Consider the following 18,370-nt stretch of genomic DNA (forward strand, 5'->3'; position numbering starts at 1 on the left):
GGGCATAAAAAGAGGCCCAAAAGTTATACTGACAATGTGTAAGTTTATATATCAAATATATTTTGGCTCAATATGGACCACAAATCAAAGACAACTTTATCCTGAAAAGTGAGATAGCTAACCAGATACTTTTGATTTCTAATATTACGAGTTCTGCCTCCAAAAGTAAGACAGAACAGTTGACCCAATAATTGGAGCCCATTTCTCTGGTGAGAAACAGGACATTTAAAATTATTCAACTTGTAATGGCATTTATTTTAGAATATATAAAATATTACCTATTTTGAAACATCCTGTTGGGAGATACAAATGTGGCTCTGCAAATAGTGCTTATGCAGAGAAAGGGAGATTAAACTATTTCTGAAAACCTCCCTTGTATAAAGGACAACTGAAAATCTTGGGGATTATGCCATCAGTATAGTGGATAGTCAATAAATATTATCAAATAGATTTGCTTTCTTATTGCAGGATTTTCTATTGTAGAAAATGGGCATAGAGTCTGAAAGTAGAGCTTTGATGTCTACCAATTAATTGAGCTACCCCAACAGGAGGCATTCCTTCCTTCATCAGTATTTACTGAGTGCTTATGGGTGCCAGGTCTGTGTTAGGAGTTGGGATTACCATTGTAAACAAGACAGGCTAGTGGGGGAGGCATGCCACAATCAGATAATCATATAAACATGTCTCTTCAAACTGTAAGAAGTACTATGAAGAAAAAAGGAACTCAGCAGAAGTAAAAAAAAAAAAAAAAAAAAAAGCTCTGAACAACTTTATTAATTCTTAAAGACAATTTTGCATTATTTACCTTATTTGTTCATTCATTTATTGATTTATTATCTTTCATTTGTTCAATTGAGAAACTATTAAACTACTATTAAGTTACTGTGCTAGCTGCTGGGGAAAAACGCAAACAAGATACTCCTTGTGTCTTCGTGGAATTTCTGATTTAGCTATTTGAGTAACCAAATATTTTAAAGAGGAAGCACTGCCAATTCCCTTGTAAAATCACAAATTAGGGAAAAAAGAAAACCAGATGAGTTACCTGTAGATCAAATTAAATCACCCAGATATTACTAGTGCTGCCAATTGTGCACTGACCTTTATGACAACACATGAACATATCTGCCATTTACTGTCAGCGTTTGCTAGGAGAAGGGGGAGACTTCATTGACATCATTAATGATTTTGCTTATTGAAAAAGAAGGATAAGATACAGAGAAGATTGTCAGCAGAATTTCCTGATGGCATTATAGTTTCCTAGCAGGCAGGAGACTGTTTCTGACTTTCAGAAGACTTATCTCTTGTCATCCATTCTAAATGAATTCTATTTGTTTTAACATTCATAAAACATATACTTTCTTACTTTGTCTCCAGTAAATAGAAATTACAGATTAATTTTAAAATAGCATGACTCAGATTTAATATATTTTTATAAGTGATCATTTAAAATTTCAATTATTGAGGCTTAATTACTATCTTTTCTATATGAGTCTGTTGCATACCTTGTAAACATTTCCAATAATCACATGAAATTTTAATGAATTCCCAATAATTGTCATATTAATTTTAAATTAATTGTACTTGTCCACTTTGAAAAATAAATTTTAAGTGCTACTATAAATAACTCAGGAAAATTAATTCATTTTTACATGAGAGAGACTGTTACTTTGGATGTTTGTAACTATAAATACTCTTTTTCTTCTCAAAGAATAAAAATACCTGATAGAATTTAAATGTTTCTTTTGTGCCATGCACATATAGTGACTATTAGATGTACTTTACATGGATTACTTAATCTTTATGCAATAGTAAGAATTAGGCCTCATATATGTTTAATTTTAAAATGTAGAAAAAAAGGTACAGAGAAGTTAAGTGATGAGCTCAAAACTGTATGTCTTCTAAGAGTTGATAACAAGATTTAAATCTGAATGTCTGAAATCCCAGAGTTTTAACCACTATTTTAGCTTCATTCGCTTTCTGTATTCCTACTTCTGCCTTTTCTCTTTCCTCTACAACTTCTCTCACTTTTTTCATCATAAAACAATCTAACACAGCGACCTCTTTAAAAGGGGCCAAAACAAGACTCCTATTTTGTGTGGTCAACTGTCTTAAGTTACAGGCATATCTGGCAGATATTATGGATTTGCTTCCAGACAACCACATTAAATTGATATCACAACAAAGTGAGTCACACAAATTTTTTGGTTTCCCAGTTCATATAAAACTTATGTTTCCATGATACGATAGTCTATTAAGTGTGTGATGGCATGTCTGAAAAAACAATGTACATACCTTAATTAAAAAAGACTTTATTGCTAAAAAATGCTAACGATCACTGGAGCCTTCAAGAAGTCATAATCTTCTTGCTGGTGGAGCGTCTTTGCCTTGATGTTGACTGCTGCTGAAGGTTGGGGTGGCTGTGGCAATGTCTTAAAATAAGACAACGATTAAATTTGCCACATAAATTGACTCTTTCACAAACGATTTCTCTGTAACATGCAATACTATTTGATAGTATTTTATTCACAGTAGTACTGCTTTCAAAATTGGGGTTAGTCCTCTCAAACTCTGCTGCTGCTTTATCAACTCAGTCTGTGTAATATCCTAAATCTTTTGTTGTTATTTCAACAATGTTGTAACATCTTCAATAGGAGTAGTTTCTAATTTAAAAACACTTTCTATGCTGACCTATAAGAAAAAACTTCTCATCCATTCAAGTTTTATCACAAGGTTGCAACAGTTCAGTCACATCTTCAGGCCTGCTTCTAGTTCTGGTTCTCTTACTACTTCCATCTCATCTGTAGTTACTTCCTCCACTGCATTATTGAACCCCTCAAAGTCATCTGTGAGGGTTGGAATCAACTTTTTATAAACTCCTATTAATGTTGATATTTTGAATGCCTTCCACGAATCACGAATGTTCTTAATGACATCTAGAATGGGTAATTCTTTCCAGAAGGTTTTCAATTTACTTCTTCCAGATCCATCAGAGGAATTACTATCTATGTCAGCTAAAGCCTTACAAAATGTATTTCTTAAATAATAAGACTTGAAAGTCAAAATTACTCTTTGATGCATGGACTGCAGAATGTTAGCAGAATGTTGGGGGAGCTAGCATGAAAACAACATTAATCTCCTTGTACATCTCCATCAGAGTTCTTGGGTAACCAAGTGCCTTGTCAATGAGTGGAAATGTTTTGAAAGGAATCTCTTTTTCTGAGCCATAGGTCTCAACAGTTGGCTAAAAATATTCAGGAAACCATGTTGTAAACAAATGTGCTGTCATCTAAGCTTTGTTGGTGAATTTATAGAGCACAGGCAAAATAGATTTAGCATAATTTTTAAGTGCCCTAGGATTTTCAGAATGGTAAATGAGCACTGGCTTCAACTTAAAGTCAGCAGCTGCATTAGCCCCTAACAAGAGAGTCAGCCTGTCAATTGAAGCACTGAAGCCAGACATTGAGTTATCTCTAGTTATGAGAGTCCTAGATGACATCTTTTTCCAATAGAAGGCTGTTTCATTTACATTGAAAATCTACTGTTTGGTGTAGTCACTTCCATCAATTCTCTTAGCTAGATCTTCTGGATAACTTGCTACCGCTTCTATATCAGCACTTGTGGCTTCACCTTGCATTTTTATGTTCTGGAGATGGCTTCTTTCTTTAAACACCACAAACCAAGCTTTGCCAGCTTCCAGATTTTCTTCTGCAGCCTATCCATTCCTTATCCTTCATAGAACGGAAGAGAGTTAGGGCCTTACTCTGGATTAGTCTTTGGCTTAAGGAAATGTGGCTGGTTTGATGTATCCAAACCACTAAAACTTCTCATATCAGCAATTAGCCTGTTTCATTTTTCTCATCGTGTGTTCACAGAAATAGCACTTTTAATTTGTCCCAAGAGCTTTTCTTTTGCATTAATAAATGGCTGTTTGGCCCAAGAGGCCTCACTTTTTGCTTTTGACATGTCTTCCTCTCTAAGCTTAATCATTTCTAGCTTTTGATCTCAAGTGAGGTATTTAGACTCTTTCACTTGAACAGTTGGAGGCCATTGTAGGGTTATTAATTGGCCTCATTTTGGTAATGTTGTATCTCAGGGAATAGAGAAAACCTGAAGGGGGTGAGAGAAGGGGGAATGGCAGGTCGGTGGAATAGTCAGAACACACACAGCATTTTTTGATTAAATTCATTGTCCGATATGGTTTGGCTCTGTGTCCCCACCCAAATCTCATCTCGAACTGTAATCCCCATAATCCCTACATATTGAGGGAGTGACCTGGTGGGAGGTGATTGGATCATGGGGGCAATTTCCCCCATGCTGTTCTTGTGCCAGTGAGTGAGTTCTGACGAGATCTAATGGTGCCATGATTGTAAGTTTCCTGAGACTTCCCCAGCCATGTGGAACTGTGAGTCAATTAAACCTCTTTTCTTTATAAATTACTCAACATCTGGCAGTTCTTTATGGCAGTGTGAGAGCGAACTAATATGCTGTCTTATATGGGTATGGTTTGTGGCACCCCCAAATAATTATAATAGTAACATCAATTATTATAACAGACATAATAATAATACAGTTTAAAATATTGCAAGAATAATTAAAATGTTACACAGAGACACAGAGTGCACAAGCTGTCGGGAAAATGGTGCCTGTAGACTTGTTTGATGCACATACAGCTTCAATTTATAAACACAGTATCTGCAAAGTGCAGTAAGGTTAAGTGTAATAAGAGGTATGCCTGTACTGACTCACAGTGCCTCTAAGTATAATAACTAGTTTTCAGATTAATTATTGGCACTATCTTGATACATTTATTTAGAAAAAAGAATAGTTTCTAGGAGAGTTATAATACATAGTTTCTATGGAAAAATAACTTTTGTTCATATGTTCAAGTTGCTTTGCTTAAAATGTACAATGCTAAAGAGTAGGCTTTATTTTATAAAACTACATTTTCTTAGTGTTCTGTTTGCTTGATTAAAGTCATATCTAGGAGATATGATTTGGAAAGATTCTTTTCTTCAATCTGCCTGATGAAAAAATGCAGAGATATTGCAGATGTGTTAGTGTTGCTATCATGTGAAACATTAGCCGAAACTGACCAACAAAAACACATTGCCGGAATGACGACCATTTTATAAACAGACTGCTTTTCAATGGATAAATACAACTCTGAACTTCAGCCTAGGAAAGTTGAGTGTCATGATAGCTTACCTCTTAATAAAATGTAGTTTTAGTGGGCTAGAATCAGAGTCTGGGTCCTTGGTACTTAATTCTTAGAGCAAATTGCGTTTTCCTTTACAAACTATCATTTTGTCTCTACAGCATCTTCAAACTTCATTCTTATTCTTTTATGGCTTTGGGGGCCAAAAGAGAATCTTATTATTTTTATGTAATCTAAAAGTTGGGATAAATTTTTCCATCTCAAAAATCAAAAGCCCTTTCATATATTTTTCAACATGTAAAATACATGATTTGGAGTCACTTATCAGAAATATATTTGATATGCCATATAATTTTGTTATGTAGCTAAGTATTTACCCATCTGAATATCAAAGCTGGTTTCACTGAAAGTATTTTAGATTCAAACCATCATTAAATGAAGTTAATAGAACATAGTAGCCATATATGTGCTGGCTTTAGAGTCAGGCAAAATTCTGTTGATTCCCAGCTTTGTCACTATGTGGCTAGAATAAATGACTTTTTCTGGACTTCAGTCTCCTCACTTATGAAATGAAAATAATTATATGCCTCTTTGGAGCCAGGAGCTTAAATGCCATAAGTCTTACAAAGAGCTCAACATAGCCCTTTGCACATTGTAAAAATTCTAGGAGTACTCCTATGTTAGGCCATTCTTGCATTGCTAAAAAGAAATACTTGAGACCAGGTAATTTATAAACAAAAGAAGTTTAATTGGCTCATGATTCTACAGCTATACAGGAAGCTTGGTGCTGGCATCTGCTTGGCTTCTGGTGAAGCCTCAGGGAGATTTCAGTCATGGTGGAAGGCAAAGTGGGAGCAGTAACATCACATGGTAAAAGCAGAAGTAAAGGATTGGGGGTGCCACACACTTTTAAGTGACCAGAACTTGTGTCAACTCAGAGGAAGAGCTCAGTTGTCACTAAGAGCTCACTTATCACTAAGGTGGCCCAAACCATTCATGAGAGATCTGTCCCCATGATCCAAACACATCCCACCAGGCTTCACCTCCAAGATTGGGGATTACATTTTAACACGAGATTTGGGTGGGGACAAATACCCAAATTATAGCAACTACCTCATATTATTACAAAATGGTCATACATGTCTTTACTTACCCATCAAGGGATGAATAACATGATTTAGCCTTCCTATTTTGATTCATTGTGAAAATTGTTAATATATTTTAGACAATTTTCATATAAGGGAATAAAAACTTTCAATTAGTGGGCAAGCAATCTAAGCATCACACTTAGTTGTCTTTGAGGCTGAGACTTGTAAGTAAAACAGTATAAAATAAGCATACAAATCAAGATTACTGACTTTAAAGTCATAGGGTTGGGCTCAAGTAATAGGTTCATCAATTAACAGTTATATGATCCTGAAAATCTTACTTAACTTTTCTGTTTTGGTTTCCTTTTCTTTAGGAAAATTATAGTATTTACCTAAAAGGATTGCAAGAGTTAAGCAGTAACCACATGTAGGGTTTTCAGAGGGCTCCTGGTAGCTAGCCAGTGTTGGATAAATGTCAGCTATTGCCATTTTGTTTTCCCAAGATGCATGTGTTCTGTAAAAGAAGTGGCAGAGGAGTCTTTGTGAAATGATGAGTAAGTTGGTTTTGAACAATAAGTAGGATTTTTTTTTTCTAAGCAAGCAATGAGAGGCTGCAAATCATAGGGATTAAAGCACTTTAACTTGATTTGGGAGCAGTGAGAATTTGACTAGAACTAAAATGAAGTATTTGTCTGAGGGTAGTGGGCGCAGGTTTGGTAGTGGGACTCAAGAGCTCTCCTAGGGCTATGAAAAGACCTGAGGTAGCTTGGGGTAGTGAAGACCACTGTATAGTATTGAGAAAGTCAGCCTCCATCTTGCAGCCACAGCACCGTATACAGTATTAATAGGGAGTTTCTAAGCAGGCCTGTGCTTGAGAAAAATTTCTCTCCAGACGGAAGTAGTAAAAATAATGATAGAAAATACATATAGTGCTTTTTTACATGACAACTACTATTCTAAGTGCTTAATTCATATAAATGAATTTAATGTTTAAAACAACTATATGAGGTAGGTACTACTCCACCATTTTACCAATGGAAAAGGTCACATAAAGGTTAAGCAATTTGCCCAAGTTTAAATGCGATTTGAGACAAAAAATTCAGCAGCACAGTCTCTACTTCTAAACACTATACCATACTGCCTCTGTATAGTGGTGAGGTGAAGAGATGCTGAGAAATAAAAGGAGAAAGAAGAGGAGAGGGCAGCTCTCTGCTGAGTTATGGAGGATGGTAGAATGAGGAGAGAGAGCAAAGGAGAAAAGTTAGGAGACATTTGGAAATTATAATGTGGATCTAAATAAAATTAGTCAACAGGAGAAAAAAGCAGAGCATGGAAGATTGGAGATAAATTTCAGAAACAGAACTGAAAAAGAGTTGGCAAACTACATGCATGATTAGGAGAAGTTAAATATTTAGGACAGTGTTGATGTTTTTGGTTTGGACCATTGCTTACACGGTGATGTTATTACTTCTCAGTCAGTTTTCTATAAAATAAGGTGCAGAATTTGTTGTCCTTAATGTGTTCCAACCCCTCCTACTTAATGTGCAATGCTGCCTTACATTTTGCAAGAGATTTTGTCATTCTTGTCTCCACTAGAGTCTGTGGTGGTATTTGGCCAGCATTGTGTCTTATATAATCTCAGAACCCTTGCCAGTGCCTTAAAAACAATAGGGTCACAACATGTAGAAGAATAAGTAAGTGGTAGGAGCAGGTTGACAGGAGGAAGATGAGTTAAATTTTGGACACCTTAAGTCTGCAGATACTGCGAGATACTCAAGTAGCGATGTTTAGCAATTGATTAGAAATTCAGAGTAGGTACTCTGGGATAGTAAAAGATATTGATGGAAATTTTGTAATCATCCAGGTGGATAACTTAAGACAAAACTAAATATAATGACTAAAATTTAGTCTTTGCTGTTTGTAACACACTATACCAAGCCTAAACATGTTTGATTGCTTTTATTATTCCTCACTACAAATACATGAGATAGATGTGATTAGATCCACATTTTATAAAGAACAAGAGCTTTGAGAAGGTTAGCAATTCACAGAGATTTGCCTCTTTCATTCATCTCACAGGAGGTAGATAAGACATGATTTTTTGTACTCACAGTCTGGCAGATTTAATTGGAAAATCCAAATCCCTGAAATTAATAATAGCTCAGAACAGCTAATACACATTATTTAAAAAAATAAAAACCTCTTCTTAGAAGAAACTGTCACTAACAGTGGTAATATACAAAAGATTACAAACCTGTAGATAAAATCTATTCCAAAAATTAACATTTTTGCTCCAAAGTTAAATATATAAAGGACTTATTTCTTATACTTAAGTTTTAAAGTAAACCTTATTTCAGAGATTTCTTTTAGAATTTAATGTGTCATACAGTCCCTCTAAGGAGTAGTATTCTACTGATGTACAGCAGTTTTATAAAAATTATGTTGTTTATCTCATAGCACAAGCTGGTTACTAAGATGAGCCAGAGGATCATAAAATATACTCTCATCAAATCTACTGCTTCATTTATTTCCCCCGGAAGCCCACCAAGTTGTCTACCGGACCACATGAAATACTTCTAGTGACAGGAAACTCACTTTCTCTGTTTGCACAACACATTCCTGAACAGCTCTGACAGCTAGAAAGAACTCAGATTTTTGGTTCTTATGTGTTAAAAATTAGCAAATGGTTTAAATTTTTTGCTAAACCTAAGACACTTTTGTTGTGCTAGAAGCCTCAAAAGTGGATATGAAGGATTTATTATATAGACTGAAATTCTCTAAAGTTTTGAAGTGATCATCTCGAAAGACACATTAGTACCATATCAAAAAAATGAATAAAATTACAGTCAAATCTGAAGAAGTACATATCCTTCATTTCAATTATTTGCAAGACATAATATTTGTGAAGAAAAACAAGGATAACATATATCTGGCAGTTTATTCAGATCCTCTCACCTTCTACCTATCCCCTGAGAAAATGCTAATAATCTAGAATAAAAGGAAGCTTTTAAGCTATTTTGATCACCTTGAAAATAAAAATTAATAAAAATAATGACAAAAGGTATTAATTTAAAAAGATTTCTATTTAATACATTACATCAGTCACTAAGATATTATTGGGCTGCAATCCTTTCCATTACAATTGACAAGTTGCAGTGAGTTTTCTGAGTCATAATGGTGAAGTGCAATGCTAAGAAAATGCTCACAGGCTTAGTATTTAGCATTTGTCTTTCTTTTCAAGAAGCAAGTATTAACGCATTTAAGTGTTTACAAATGGGAAGGTAAAGAGGTTCTGAAATGTCTTACAGTGCACTCTGACCAAAAGAGGCAATCATTTTCCAGGAAAAGGATGATTTTTTAAGTAAAAGGCTTAAAAATTATTTTTTAAGTAAGATGCTTTTTAAGTAACTGCACCTAAAGGAAATTCTTTTGAAGTAAAATACTTAATTTTAAGCATTGCTTAATTTGATTTTTAAATAGAATGGACCTTAAGGAAATTTGTTCTAAAAATTTTGGTATGCAATTCTATCTTTTGGATTTACTTTAGTCATAAATAATGGCTAATAGCTTCTTTCTGCCAGAAATTTCCCTCTTGACGAATCATGGGAATCAGCAGCTCAAAAGCCCAAAACATACTTTTTTTCTAACCCAGGCCAGGGAAATAAACCCTATGGTTTGCTTGCTTGTGTAGATTCTTTACTGAAACCTGAAAAACAAATAAAAGAAAATGTTTCATAAATAAGAAGACTGAAGCCTCAACTTCTGATAACCAGAAAATGTACTTTTACCAGCAGCAGCTGACATCCCCTGAAGTATGGCATAGAGAACTGCCCTAGATTAGAACGCTGACTCTTCCTACTCTCCCAAGTGGACTGGTCTGCATGCATGTTCCATTGGGTCATTTGTTTTTAAATCCTTCCACTACTTTTTAAAATTTTTGATTCCTAACACCAGGTCTGAAATTTGTCTTACACCCCTATTTGGATACGTAATTTTTGGAGACCAAGGAAGGTGTCTTGATCATCCTTAAAACTCTTGCACATATTAGTCATCAAACAAAAATCATTGAATTCCTAAATGCATGGTATTGTGTTGACATCTGGGGATTAAAACAATGAACAGTATCAACATTATTTCTGCCCTTACTGAGTTTTCTTTGTAGTTGAGAAGATATGATGTACTTGGAAGACATAACCTAAATACAATTCCTTACATTTAATTGCCAATCAATAAATACTTTTGAATGAACAATAACTGAGTTTGAACAGCATTTTCATTGTGTTATTTCTTACTTGAAAATTTCCAATGGCTACTCTTTAGGAGCTCAAAGAAACAGAAAAAAGTTTCCTGACTTTATGGAACTTGCATCTGGGAGACAGGTCATTTGCAAAAACAAATAAATAATACCAAAATCCAGAGGATAAATACAAAATAACAGGTTTTACATATTACAGGCGATCAGAGGATGAAACCATCACTAGCCAGGGACACTGGGAGAATGCTTTTGGAAGACATAGGCCTTACCCTGTAAATGTGACTAAAGACTGCTTCCCCATCCTTCAGCTAGAACCTCTTCTTTGATGACTTATTCACTCACTCTCCTCCAATGATATTTGCTGTCTCAATTTTTGATGCTACTACTATACTACATGATATATATTTTTCTGTTATTTGCCACATTGAAATGTAATTGTCTGTCGGTAAGCAAAACTCCACCACTGGAGTACGGACCTCTTGATAAGTGGAATTGCATCCAAATCATCTCCTGCTCCCATGGCCTAACATAGAATGTAAACACACTTAGAGGTCACATTTAATAAACACGTGTTGAACAAATGTTAAAGATTATTCTAAGATTATTCTAGAAGACACACTCTGAAATCATGACAGGATATCACTGAACTCAGCCATGTATTCAATAGCCTGATAAAATAGTTCATCCTCCTTCCACAATGGGTTCCTAAACACTTGATGATGGGGTTAAAGAAATAAATGTTAGTGAGTTGCCAAAAAAAAAAAAAACAAACAAACAAAAACTGAGAGTATAACTGTTACTTGATTTCTCCACAGGCAAAAAAAAATGTTATTAGGGTATTTAATAAGATGAGGTCTCCAGAAGTAAGGTAGGACTAATAAAAAATAAAAGCTAGGTAGTTTTCATATCTTGGCTATTGCAAATAATACTGCAATGAACATGGGAGTGTAGATACACCTCTGAGATCCAGATTTCAGTTTCTTTAGTTACATATCCAGAAGTGGGATAGCTAGATCAAATAGTACTCCTATTTTTAATTTTTTGAGAAATCTCCTACAGCAGATGCACCAATTTCCATTCCCACTAACCACATACAAAAGTTCCAACTTTTCCACATCCTTTCTAACACTTATCTTTTCTTTTTGTTTTGTTTTGTTTTTTTACTGGTAATAGCCATCCTAACAAGTGTGAGATGATATCTCATTGTGGTTTTGATTTGCATTTGTCTGATAATTAGTTATGTTGAGTACCTTTTCATACACCCGTGGGCCAGTTGTTCCTCTTTGGAAAAAAATGCCTATTCAGGTTATTTTTCCCACCTTTAAACAGGTTATTAGGTTTTTTGCTATTGAGTTATAGGAGTTTCTTACATATTTTGGAAGTTATTCCTTATTAGATATACGGTATGCAAATATTTTTTTCCTATCATGTAGGTCACCTTTAAATTTGTTGTTTCCTTTGCCATGTAGCAGCCTTTTAATTTTATTTAATTCCACTTGTCTATTTCCTTTTTGTTATCTGTGCTTTTAGTACCATTCCCAATCAATCATTGCCTAATCCAGTGGCTATAAGCTATTTCCCTATGTTTTCTTCTAAGAGTTTTATTGTTTTGTCTAACATTTAACTTTTTAATCTATTTCAAGTTGACTTGTGTACATGGTGTGACATAAGGGTCCAATTTTATTCTTTGCATGTTGATACATAATTTTCTCTACATCATTTATTGAGGGCATTATCTTTTCCCCATTGTGTATCCTTATCATCCTTGTCAAAGATCAACTGACTATATATATGTGGGTTTATTTCTGGGCTCTCTATTCTATTAGACATCGATAAATGAATGAATTTTTTAAATGTGCTACATACCACATGTATAATGAAATATCATTCAGCCTTTTAGAAAAGAAGGAAATGCTGCCATTTGCAATAATGTGGATGATCTGGCAGACATGCTAATTAAAATAAGCCAGACACAGAAACACAAAATATCACATGATCTCACTTATATGTAGAAACTAAAATAGTCAAACTCATAGAAGCAGAGAGTATAGTGGTTGTTGTCAGCGAATGGAAGAGAAGGAAATGAGGAGATGTTGATCAAAGGGTACAGAGTTCCAGGTATGCAAAATAAGTAAGTTTTAAAGATCTACCCTACAATACAGAGCCTGTGGTTAACAATACTGTATTTTATGTTTACAATTTTGCTAAGAGGATAGATTTTTATTTTAAGTGCTTTTACCAGAAAAGGAAAAACAAAAGAAAACAAAGCACACAGTAAAAGGAGGCAGAAGGAAATTTTTGGGAGATATTGGATAAATTTATTGCATTAATTGTTATGATGGTTTCAGAAGTATATACTTATCTTCAAATACATTAAGTTCTATTGCTAAATATATACACATTTATGTCAATCATATTTCAATAGAGCATTTAAAAAATTTTAATCTCACTTTATGATCATAAGCAAGTTACTTGTTATTTATCTCAGAATTTTTAACACACTTTTAGAGTGAGAGTAATACCCAGGTCCAATCCTAACATGTGCTGGGCTCCAGGCAAGAATTAAAACGGAAGCTCTTGCATTCTATATCTACAATGTATTTAGAAACTATTTAAAATTTATAGCTTACACATGTTTAAATACAATTCTATTCTTATATCTTGGCAAATATATCTTCATTGCAAGATTCTCAAATTCCTTAAGAATTTCTTGCGAGAATCTAGCAGCATGAGAGAAGTTAGCCACACAGCATCAGTCTCTCTTCTGGTCTGCCACTGGTCTCTATCCAACCCAGTTCTGTTATGCCTCATAAGTGCAGTGTGAACATGGGCCTGCATACCAAAGCCTGCATGTCCAATCTTCATCCAAACTACTGCAAATATTCACTCTTAGGTCATACTTTGGAGTAAAGAAGGTGCATATCAGAAATGTAGTCTGCCTTGAGGGAGATGACCTGAAGAAGAAGTTCACATAGGCCCTGTAAGCAGGTTAAAGTTTGCTTAGGAAGTGAATTCAAAAGTTTAGGATTCCAAGGTATAAACAAGAAGGGGATTAAAGGTTTTGCGCTGGGCAGATGTCCTTGACCTACAAGCTCCAAGCCCTTTGGAGAGAGGCATGGATGGAGAAGACCTGGAGGGAGGCCTTTAAAACAGGTCTTTAAAACAGGGGTCTAGGGCAAAGGAGACCCTCTTGCATAGATGTAAAAGTGGTATTAGTGATACCTACTTTTGAAAACCATTATGAAGATTAACAGATATGGAAGGAAAGTACCTAGAAACTATAACAATTTCAAATTATGAAGTAATGTTGTTTATGTTGTTGTTATTGCTGGCATTGTTATTAGAATATGCTTGCTAAACCATTAGGTGATACAGGAACACAGGTAGTATTTGGATAAAACTGATTGCTATGGACCCTATAACACATTGAAAGACATTTTCATTAGTTATTATATGAAGGTGAATCTACATTTGTGATGGCTGTTGATTTGAAGAAGCTCTCCAGATCAGCAGAATAGGGGGTATTCCTGAGGGATTTGAGGTTATCTATCCCCATATCTGTTTTCTGGTTCTAAGCATTCTTTTTCTAAATGAAGCCTTCTCATAGGTCAGCAAATATAGTTGGCCCTTTATATCCATCCACATCCATGGATTCAATCAATTGCATATCAAAAATATTTGGAAAAGTAAAAGATGATCGTAACTGTACTAAACATGTACAATTCTTTTGTTTGTATTCCTTCAACAATATAGTATAATATTTACATTGCATTTACAATGTATTAGGTATTACAAGTAATCTAGAGATGTTTTAAAGTATATGGGAAGATGTGTTAAGATTATATGCAAATATTATACCATTTTATATAAGGGACTTGGTCATCTGTGATTTTGGTATCTGTGGGGAATCCTGGAACCAATTCCCCATGGATACTGAGAGACACAGTAATTCTAGCATGTGTTTTACCACCTTGAATTACTAAAAGGTAATTTAATAATCAACATGGAATCTCTTGCTTGAATATAATAATGTGAGTATAGGGATTTGGCTGACATTACCAAGTCATCTCTTTTGAATCCACCTTACCACCTTGGTCACCTCAACGCAAGAGAGTGGCACTTGACTCCTGTCCCTTTGTCTTTGCCTTTGCCTCTGCCTTTGTCTTCAGTGTATATCTCCCTTCCACCATTGTCGTTACTCTTCCCAAGGCAACAGCAGTCCCTTAAATACCTTCTGTCTACAAAGTTTAGAGATACTGTCATCTCACAGATGGGTGAGTATACTTTTCAGCTGGAGGGAATTTTGGAAATTCATTTCTATGACTATTGAGAAATCATTGAATCATAGAATCACAGCATCTAAAAAAAGACTATGTAAACATCTTCTCCTTCAACTTCTCACTCATAAAGAAATCTTATTCCCCATGTTTGAGAGATCATTCACCTTTTGCTTCTGTCACAACAGCCCTGAAGGAGGTATTAAGGCCTCCATAAGGCAGCTTGTTTTCATTGTTAGGCATCTTGAGTGTTCAGAAAATCGTTCCCTCAAGACACCGTGGCTTGCGCCTATAATCTCAGCTACTTGAAAGTGTAGGTAGGAGGATTGCTTGAGGCCAGGAGTTTGAGACAATTACTTATCCACTTAATCTTTTAACCCATATAATATGTCAGGCAATGGGCTAAGAGCCCAAGATGCAATGATAAATAGAATAGTCCTTATATTCAACAAACTCTTTATGTTGAATCAAAATGCTGAATAATATAGTAAAGTTGGCAAGCTCTGGAGTCAGATTTCCTAGGTTTGAATTCCACCGGTAACACTTGTCGCTGTGGCCTTGAGGGAACAATTTAATCATTTTTGCCTCAATCTTCTTATCTGCATATTGCAGATACTTATATTAATAGTACCTACTAACAGAATTTTTATAAGAAATAATGTAAATGTTAGCTATTTGTCCTAATCTGTGTCTGGAGACCAAAAATGAGCTTTTTATTCTACTTGAAGGCCCAAAGGAGCTGAAAGACACCTCATGTCTTCCTAAATCTTTACCTCTCCATAGTAAGTTATCCCAGTTCTTTTATCCATTCATGAGACTTGGTATCCACATCCATCAACATCTTGATCTCCCTAGAGCTTCACTCCAAGTGTAGCATTCGGAACTACCCCAAATTTGGTTTGACTGGAGAGCATTTTCCCAACTGGTCTAGACATTATGCCTTAGAATTTTTTTTTAAAAAACCCTTAGGATCCTTTGGGATAGCTATTTATTTCACAGGTAAGAAAACATGCCCCAAAATGAGGCAGAATTTAACATTCTACTAAGTACTGACAGACACAGAAAGAGAGCCCAGGCCTTTCGGCTCAATCTTTCTTTTTACTCCATTGCTCTATAGAGTAATTTTCTGTTCTAAGATACTTCATTTTTGTTATTCAGACTCTCCTATTAATGAACCAAATTGGGTCCGTTTGCCCATGTGCAACAGAAAGCCAAACACCAAAGTGCCAGGATTTCGCAGCAAGAAAGGTTTATTGCGACTTAACTGGCAAGAGGACAGAAGAAAAATGATCAAATCTGTCTCACCAAGCTGGGGGCTGTATTGAGTTTTATAAGTATAGGGTAATGAGGTGTGATCTGATTACATCTTGCAATGAGGTGATGCCAGTAGGCAATGATCTGATGGATCCTGGATCCTACCATGCAGTGTTCACTTTTTAATTCAATTCCCACTCCTCAGTCCAAGCACTTAGGTTCTGCTTGTGGTTGCACCCTTGGTTCATATGGACATGCTCACTTCAACCTAGGGATTCATAGCAACTGAAAAACAGCTCACAACTTTGTTACATAAAAGCTGAGCCAAATTGGTCTGATGCAGTTACACCAGCACTTTGAGAGGAACCTGGTATCCCTAGGAAATCTGAAAACCATTCATTTTTTTAAGACTTACTTCCTTAAGAGTTAGATCTCATTTTCTCATGTCTTTGATTTGGTAACAATATGAACTAAGCCCCACAGCATCTGGTCACAACACAATCCTCAGTATAGAATCACTGATTTTTCATGCTGCTATAAAGACACATGCACACGTATGTTTATTGCGGCACCATTCACAATAGCAAAGACTTGGAATCAACCCAAATGTCCATCAGTGACAGACTGGATTAAGAAACTGTGGCACATATACACTGTGGAATACTATGCAGCCATAAAAAAGGATGAGTTTGTGTCCTTTGTAGGGACATGGATGCAGCTGGAAACCATCATTCTCAGCAAACCTGCAAGAACAGAAAACCAAACACCGCATGTTCTCACTCATAGGTGGGAATTGAACAATGAGATCACTTGGACATGGGAAGGGGAACATCACACACTGGGGCCTATTGTGGGAAGAGGGGGAGGGGGGAGGGATGGCATTGGGAGTTATACCTGATATAAATGATGAGTTGATGGGTGCTGATGAGTTGATGACTGCAGCACACCACCATAGCACATGTATACATATATAACAAACCTGCATGTTGTGCACATGTACCCTAGAACTTAAAGTATAACAAAAAAAAAAAAAAAGAATCACTGATTTTACAAGATCTCCAGGTCCTTGCCTTGTTAGGCCAGATATTATACCATAAATCATACATAATGGCCTTGAGTTTCCATGGATACTCTTTTTATTTATTTAATGTTTTAGGTTAAATACAAGATAGTAGGTGCTATATCCAGGGAGGTAGGAATGAGTACGATAACACGGGAAAAAGAGTTTGCTCTGACAGAACAAATGCCTTTAGGGAATAAGGGAGAAAAAGATCTAGAAAACTAGCCCTTTAGTGTAAAATTGTGGTCCCCTAATCTATCATTTCATTATTAGAGGTGAATCAGAATCTCCTTACTCAATTCAAATACATACATACATACATATATATATACACACACATATATATGTATGTATGTATATATTTGAATTGAGTCCTCCAGATCCCAGGGTTCAACTAACTGTACATCAAATATTCTTTTAGAAGACCACAAAAACAACAACACAACAATTAAAAAAGTACAAATAAAAAATACAACATGACAAATATTTACACAGCGTTTACGTTGTATTATGTATAAGTACAGTCATTCCTCATTATTCTTTGGGATTCAAGGACACTTGTATATACCAAAATCTGTTCAAACTCAAGTTTCGCAGTTGGTCCTGTGGAACCTGTATATATCAAGTAGGACTTGTATACTATACTTTCAAGTTTGACTGCAGATGTGGAATCTGTAGAAATGGAGAGCTGACTGTATTTGTTGGGGAAAAAACCCTGCATATAAGTGGACCCATGAAGTTCAAATCTATCTTGTAGAGATGATTTAAAATATACAGGAGGATGTGTGAAGGTTATATGCAAATACTATGCCACTTTATATAAAGACTTGAGCATCCACAGATTTTGGTTATTTACAGGGTACTAGAACCAATTCCCTACAGATACTGAGGGAGGACTATACATATATATACGCAGTCTGAGTCATTCTCTGAATCTACCAAATAAGAATCTTGAGATTGCTAGAGCAGAATTAGAAGGCAAACATGTAAATTTTGAAAACCTTCCCCAGAATTACTCATACTAAGTTAATCTTTTTCACATTTGTTTCTTGCAAGAAAAAGCAGAATGTACTTCCATGGAACTGAATAATAAACCATCAAACAAAACAATGTTAAATCATGCTGTCATACCACAGCTCTACAGCCTGTTAAGGATGAAATATTTTCCCCTGGAAGCCTTCTTGGTCTTTGATGGCCTGATGCTATGGTATTGATGTGATTTGTTCCTACCAAAATTCATGTTGAAATTTGACCCCCTTTGTGGTGGTATTGGGAGGTATG

At 35.4% G+C, this 18,370-nt stretch overlaps 1 long non-coding RNA gene across 1 annotated transcript in view; it reads right to left on the reverse strand.

Annotated features, from left to right (window-relative positions):
• Nucleotides 1–18,370, reverse strand: part of LOC105504205 — a 100,798-nt gene that overhangs the window by 61,572 nt on the left and 20,856 nt on the right. The gene's annotated exons all lie outside the window — the stretch shown is intronic.

Source organism: Colobus angolensis, unplaced genomic scaffold (genome assembly GCF_000951035.1).
Source record: "Colobus angolensis palliatus isolate OR3802 unplaced genomic scaffold, Cang.pa_1.0 Scaffold90, whole genome shotgun sequence".
NCBI lineage: Eukaryota > Metazoa > Chordata > Mammalia > Primates > Cercopithecidae > Colobus > Colobus angolensis.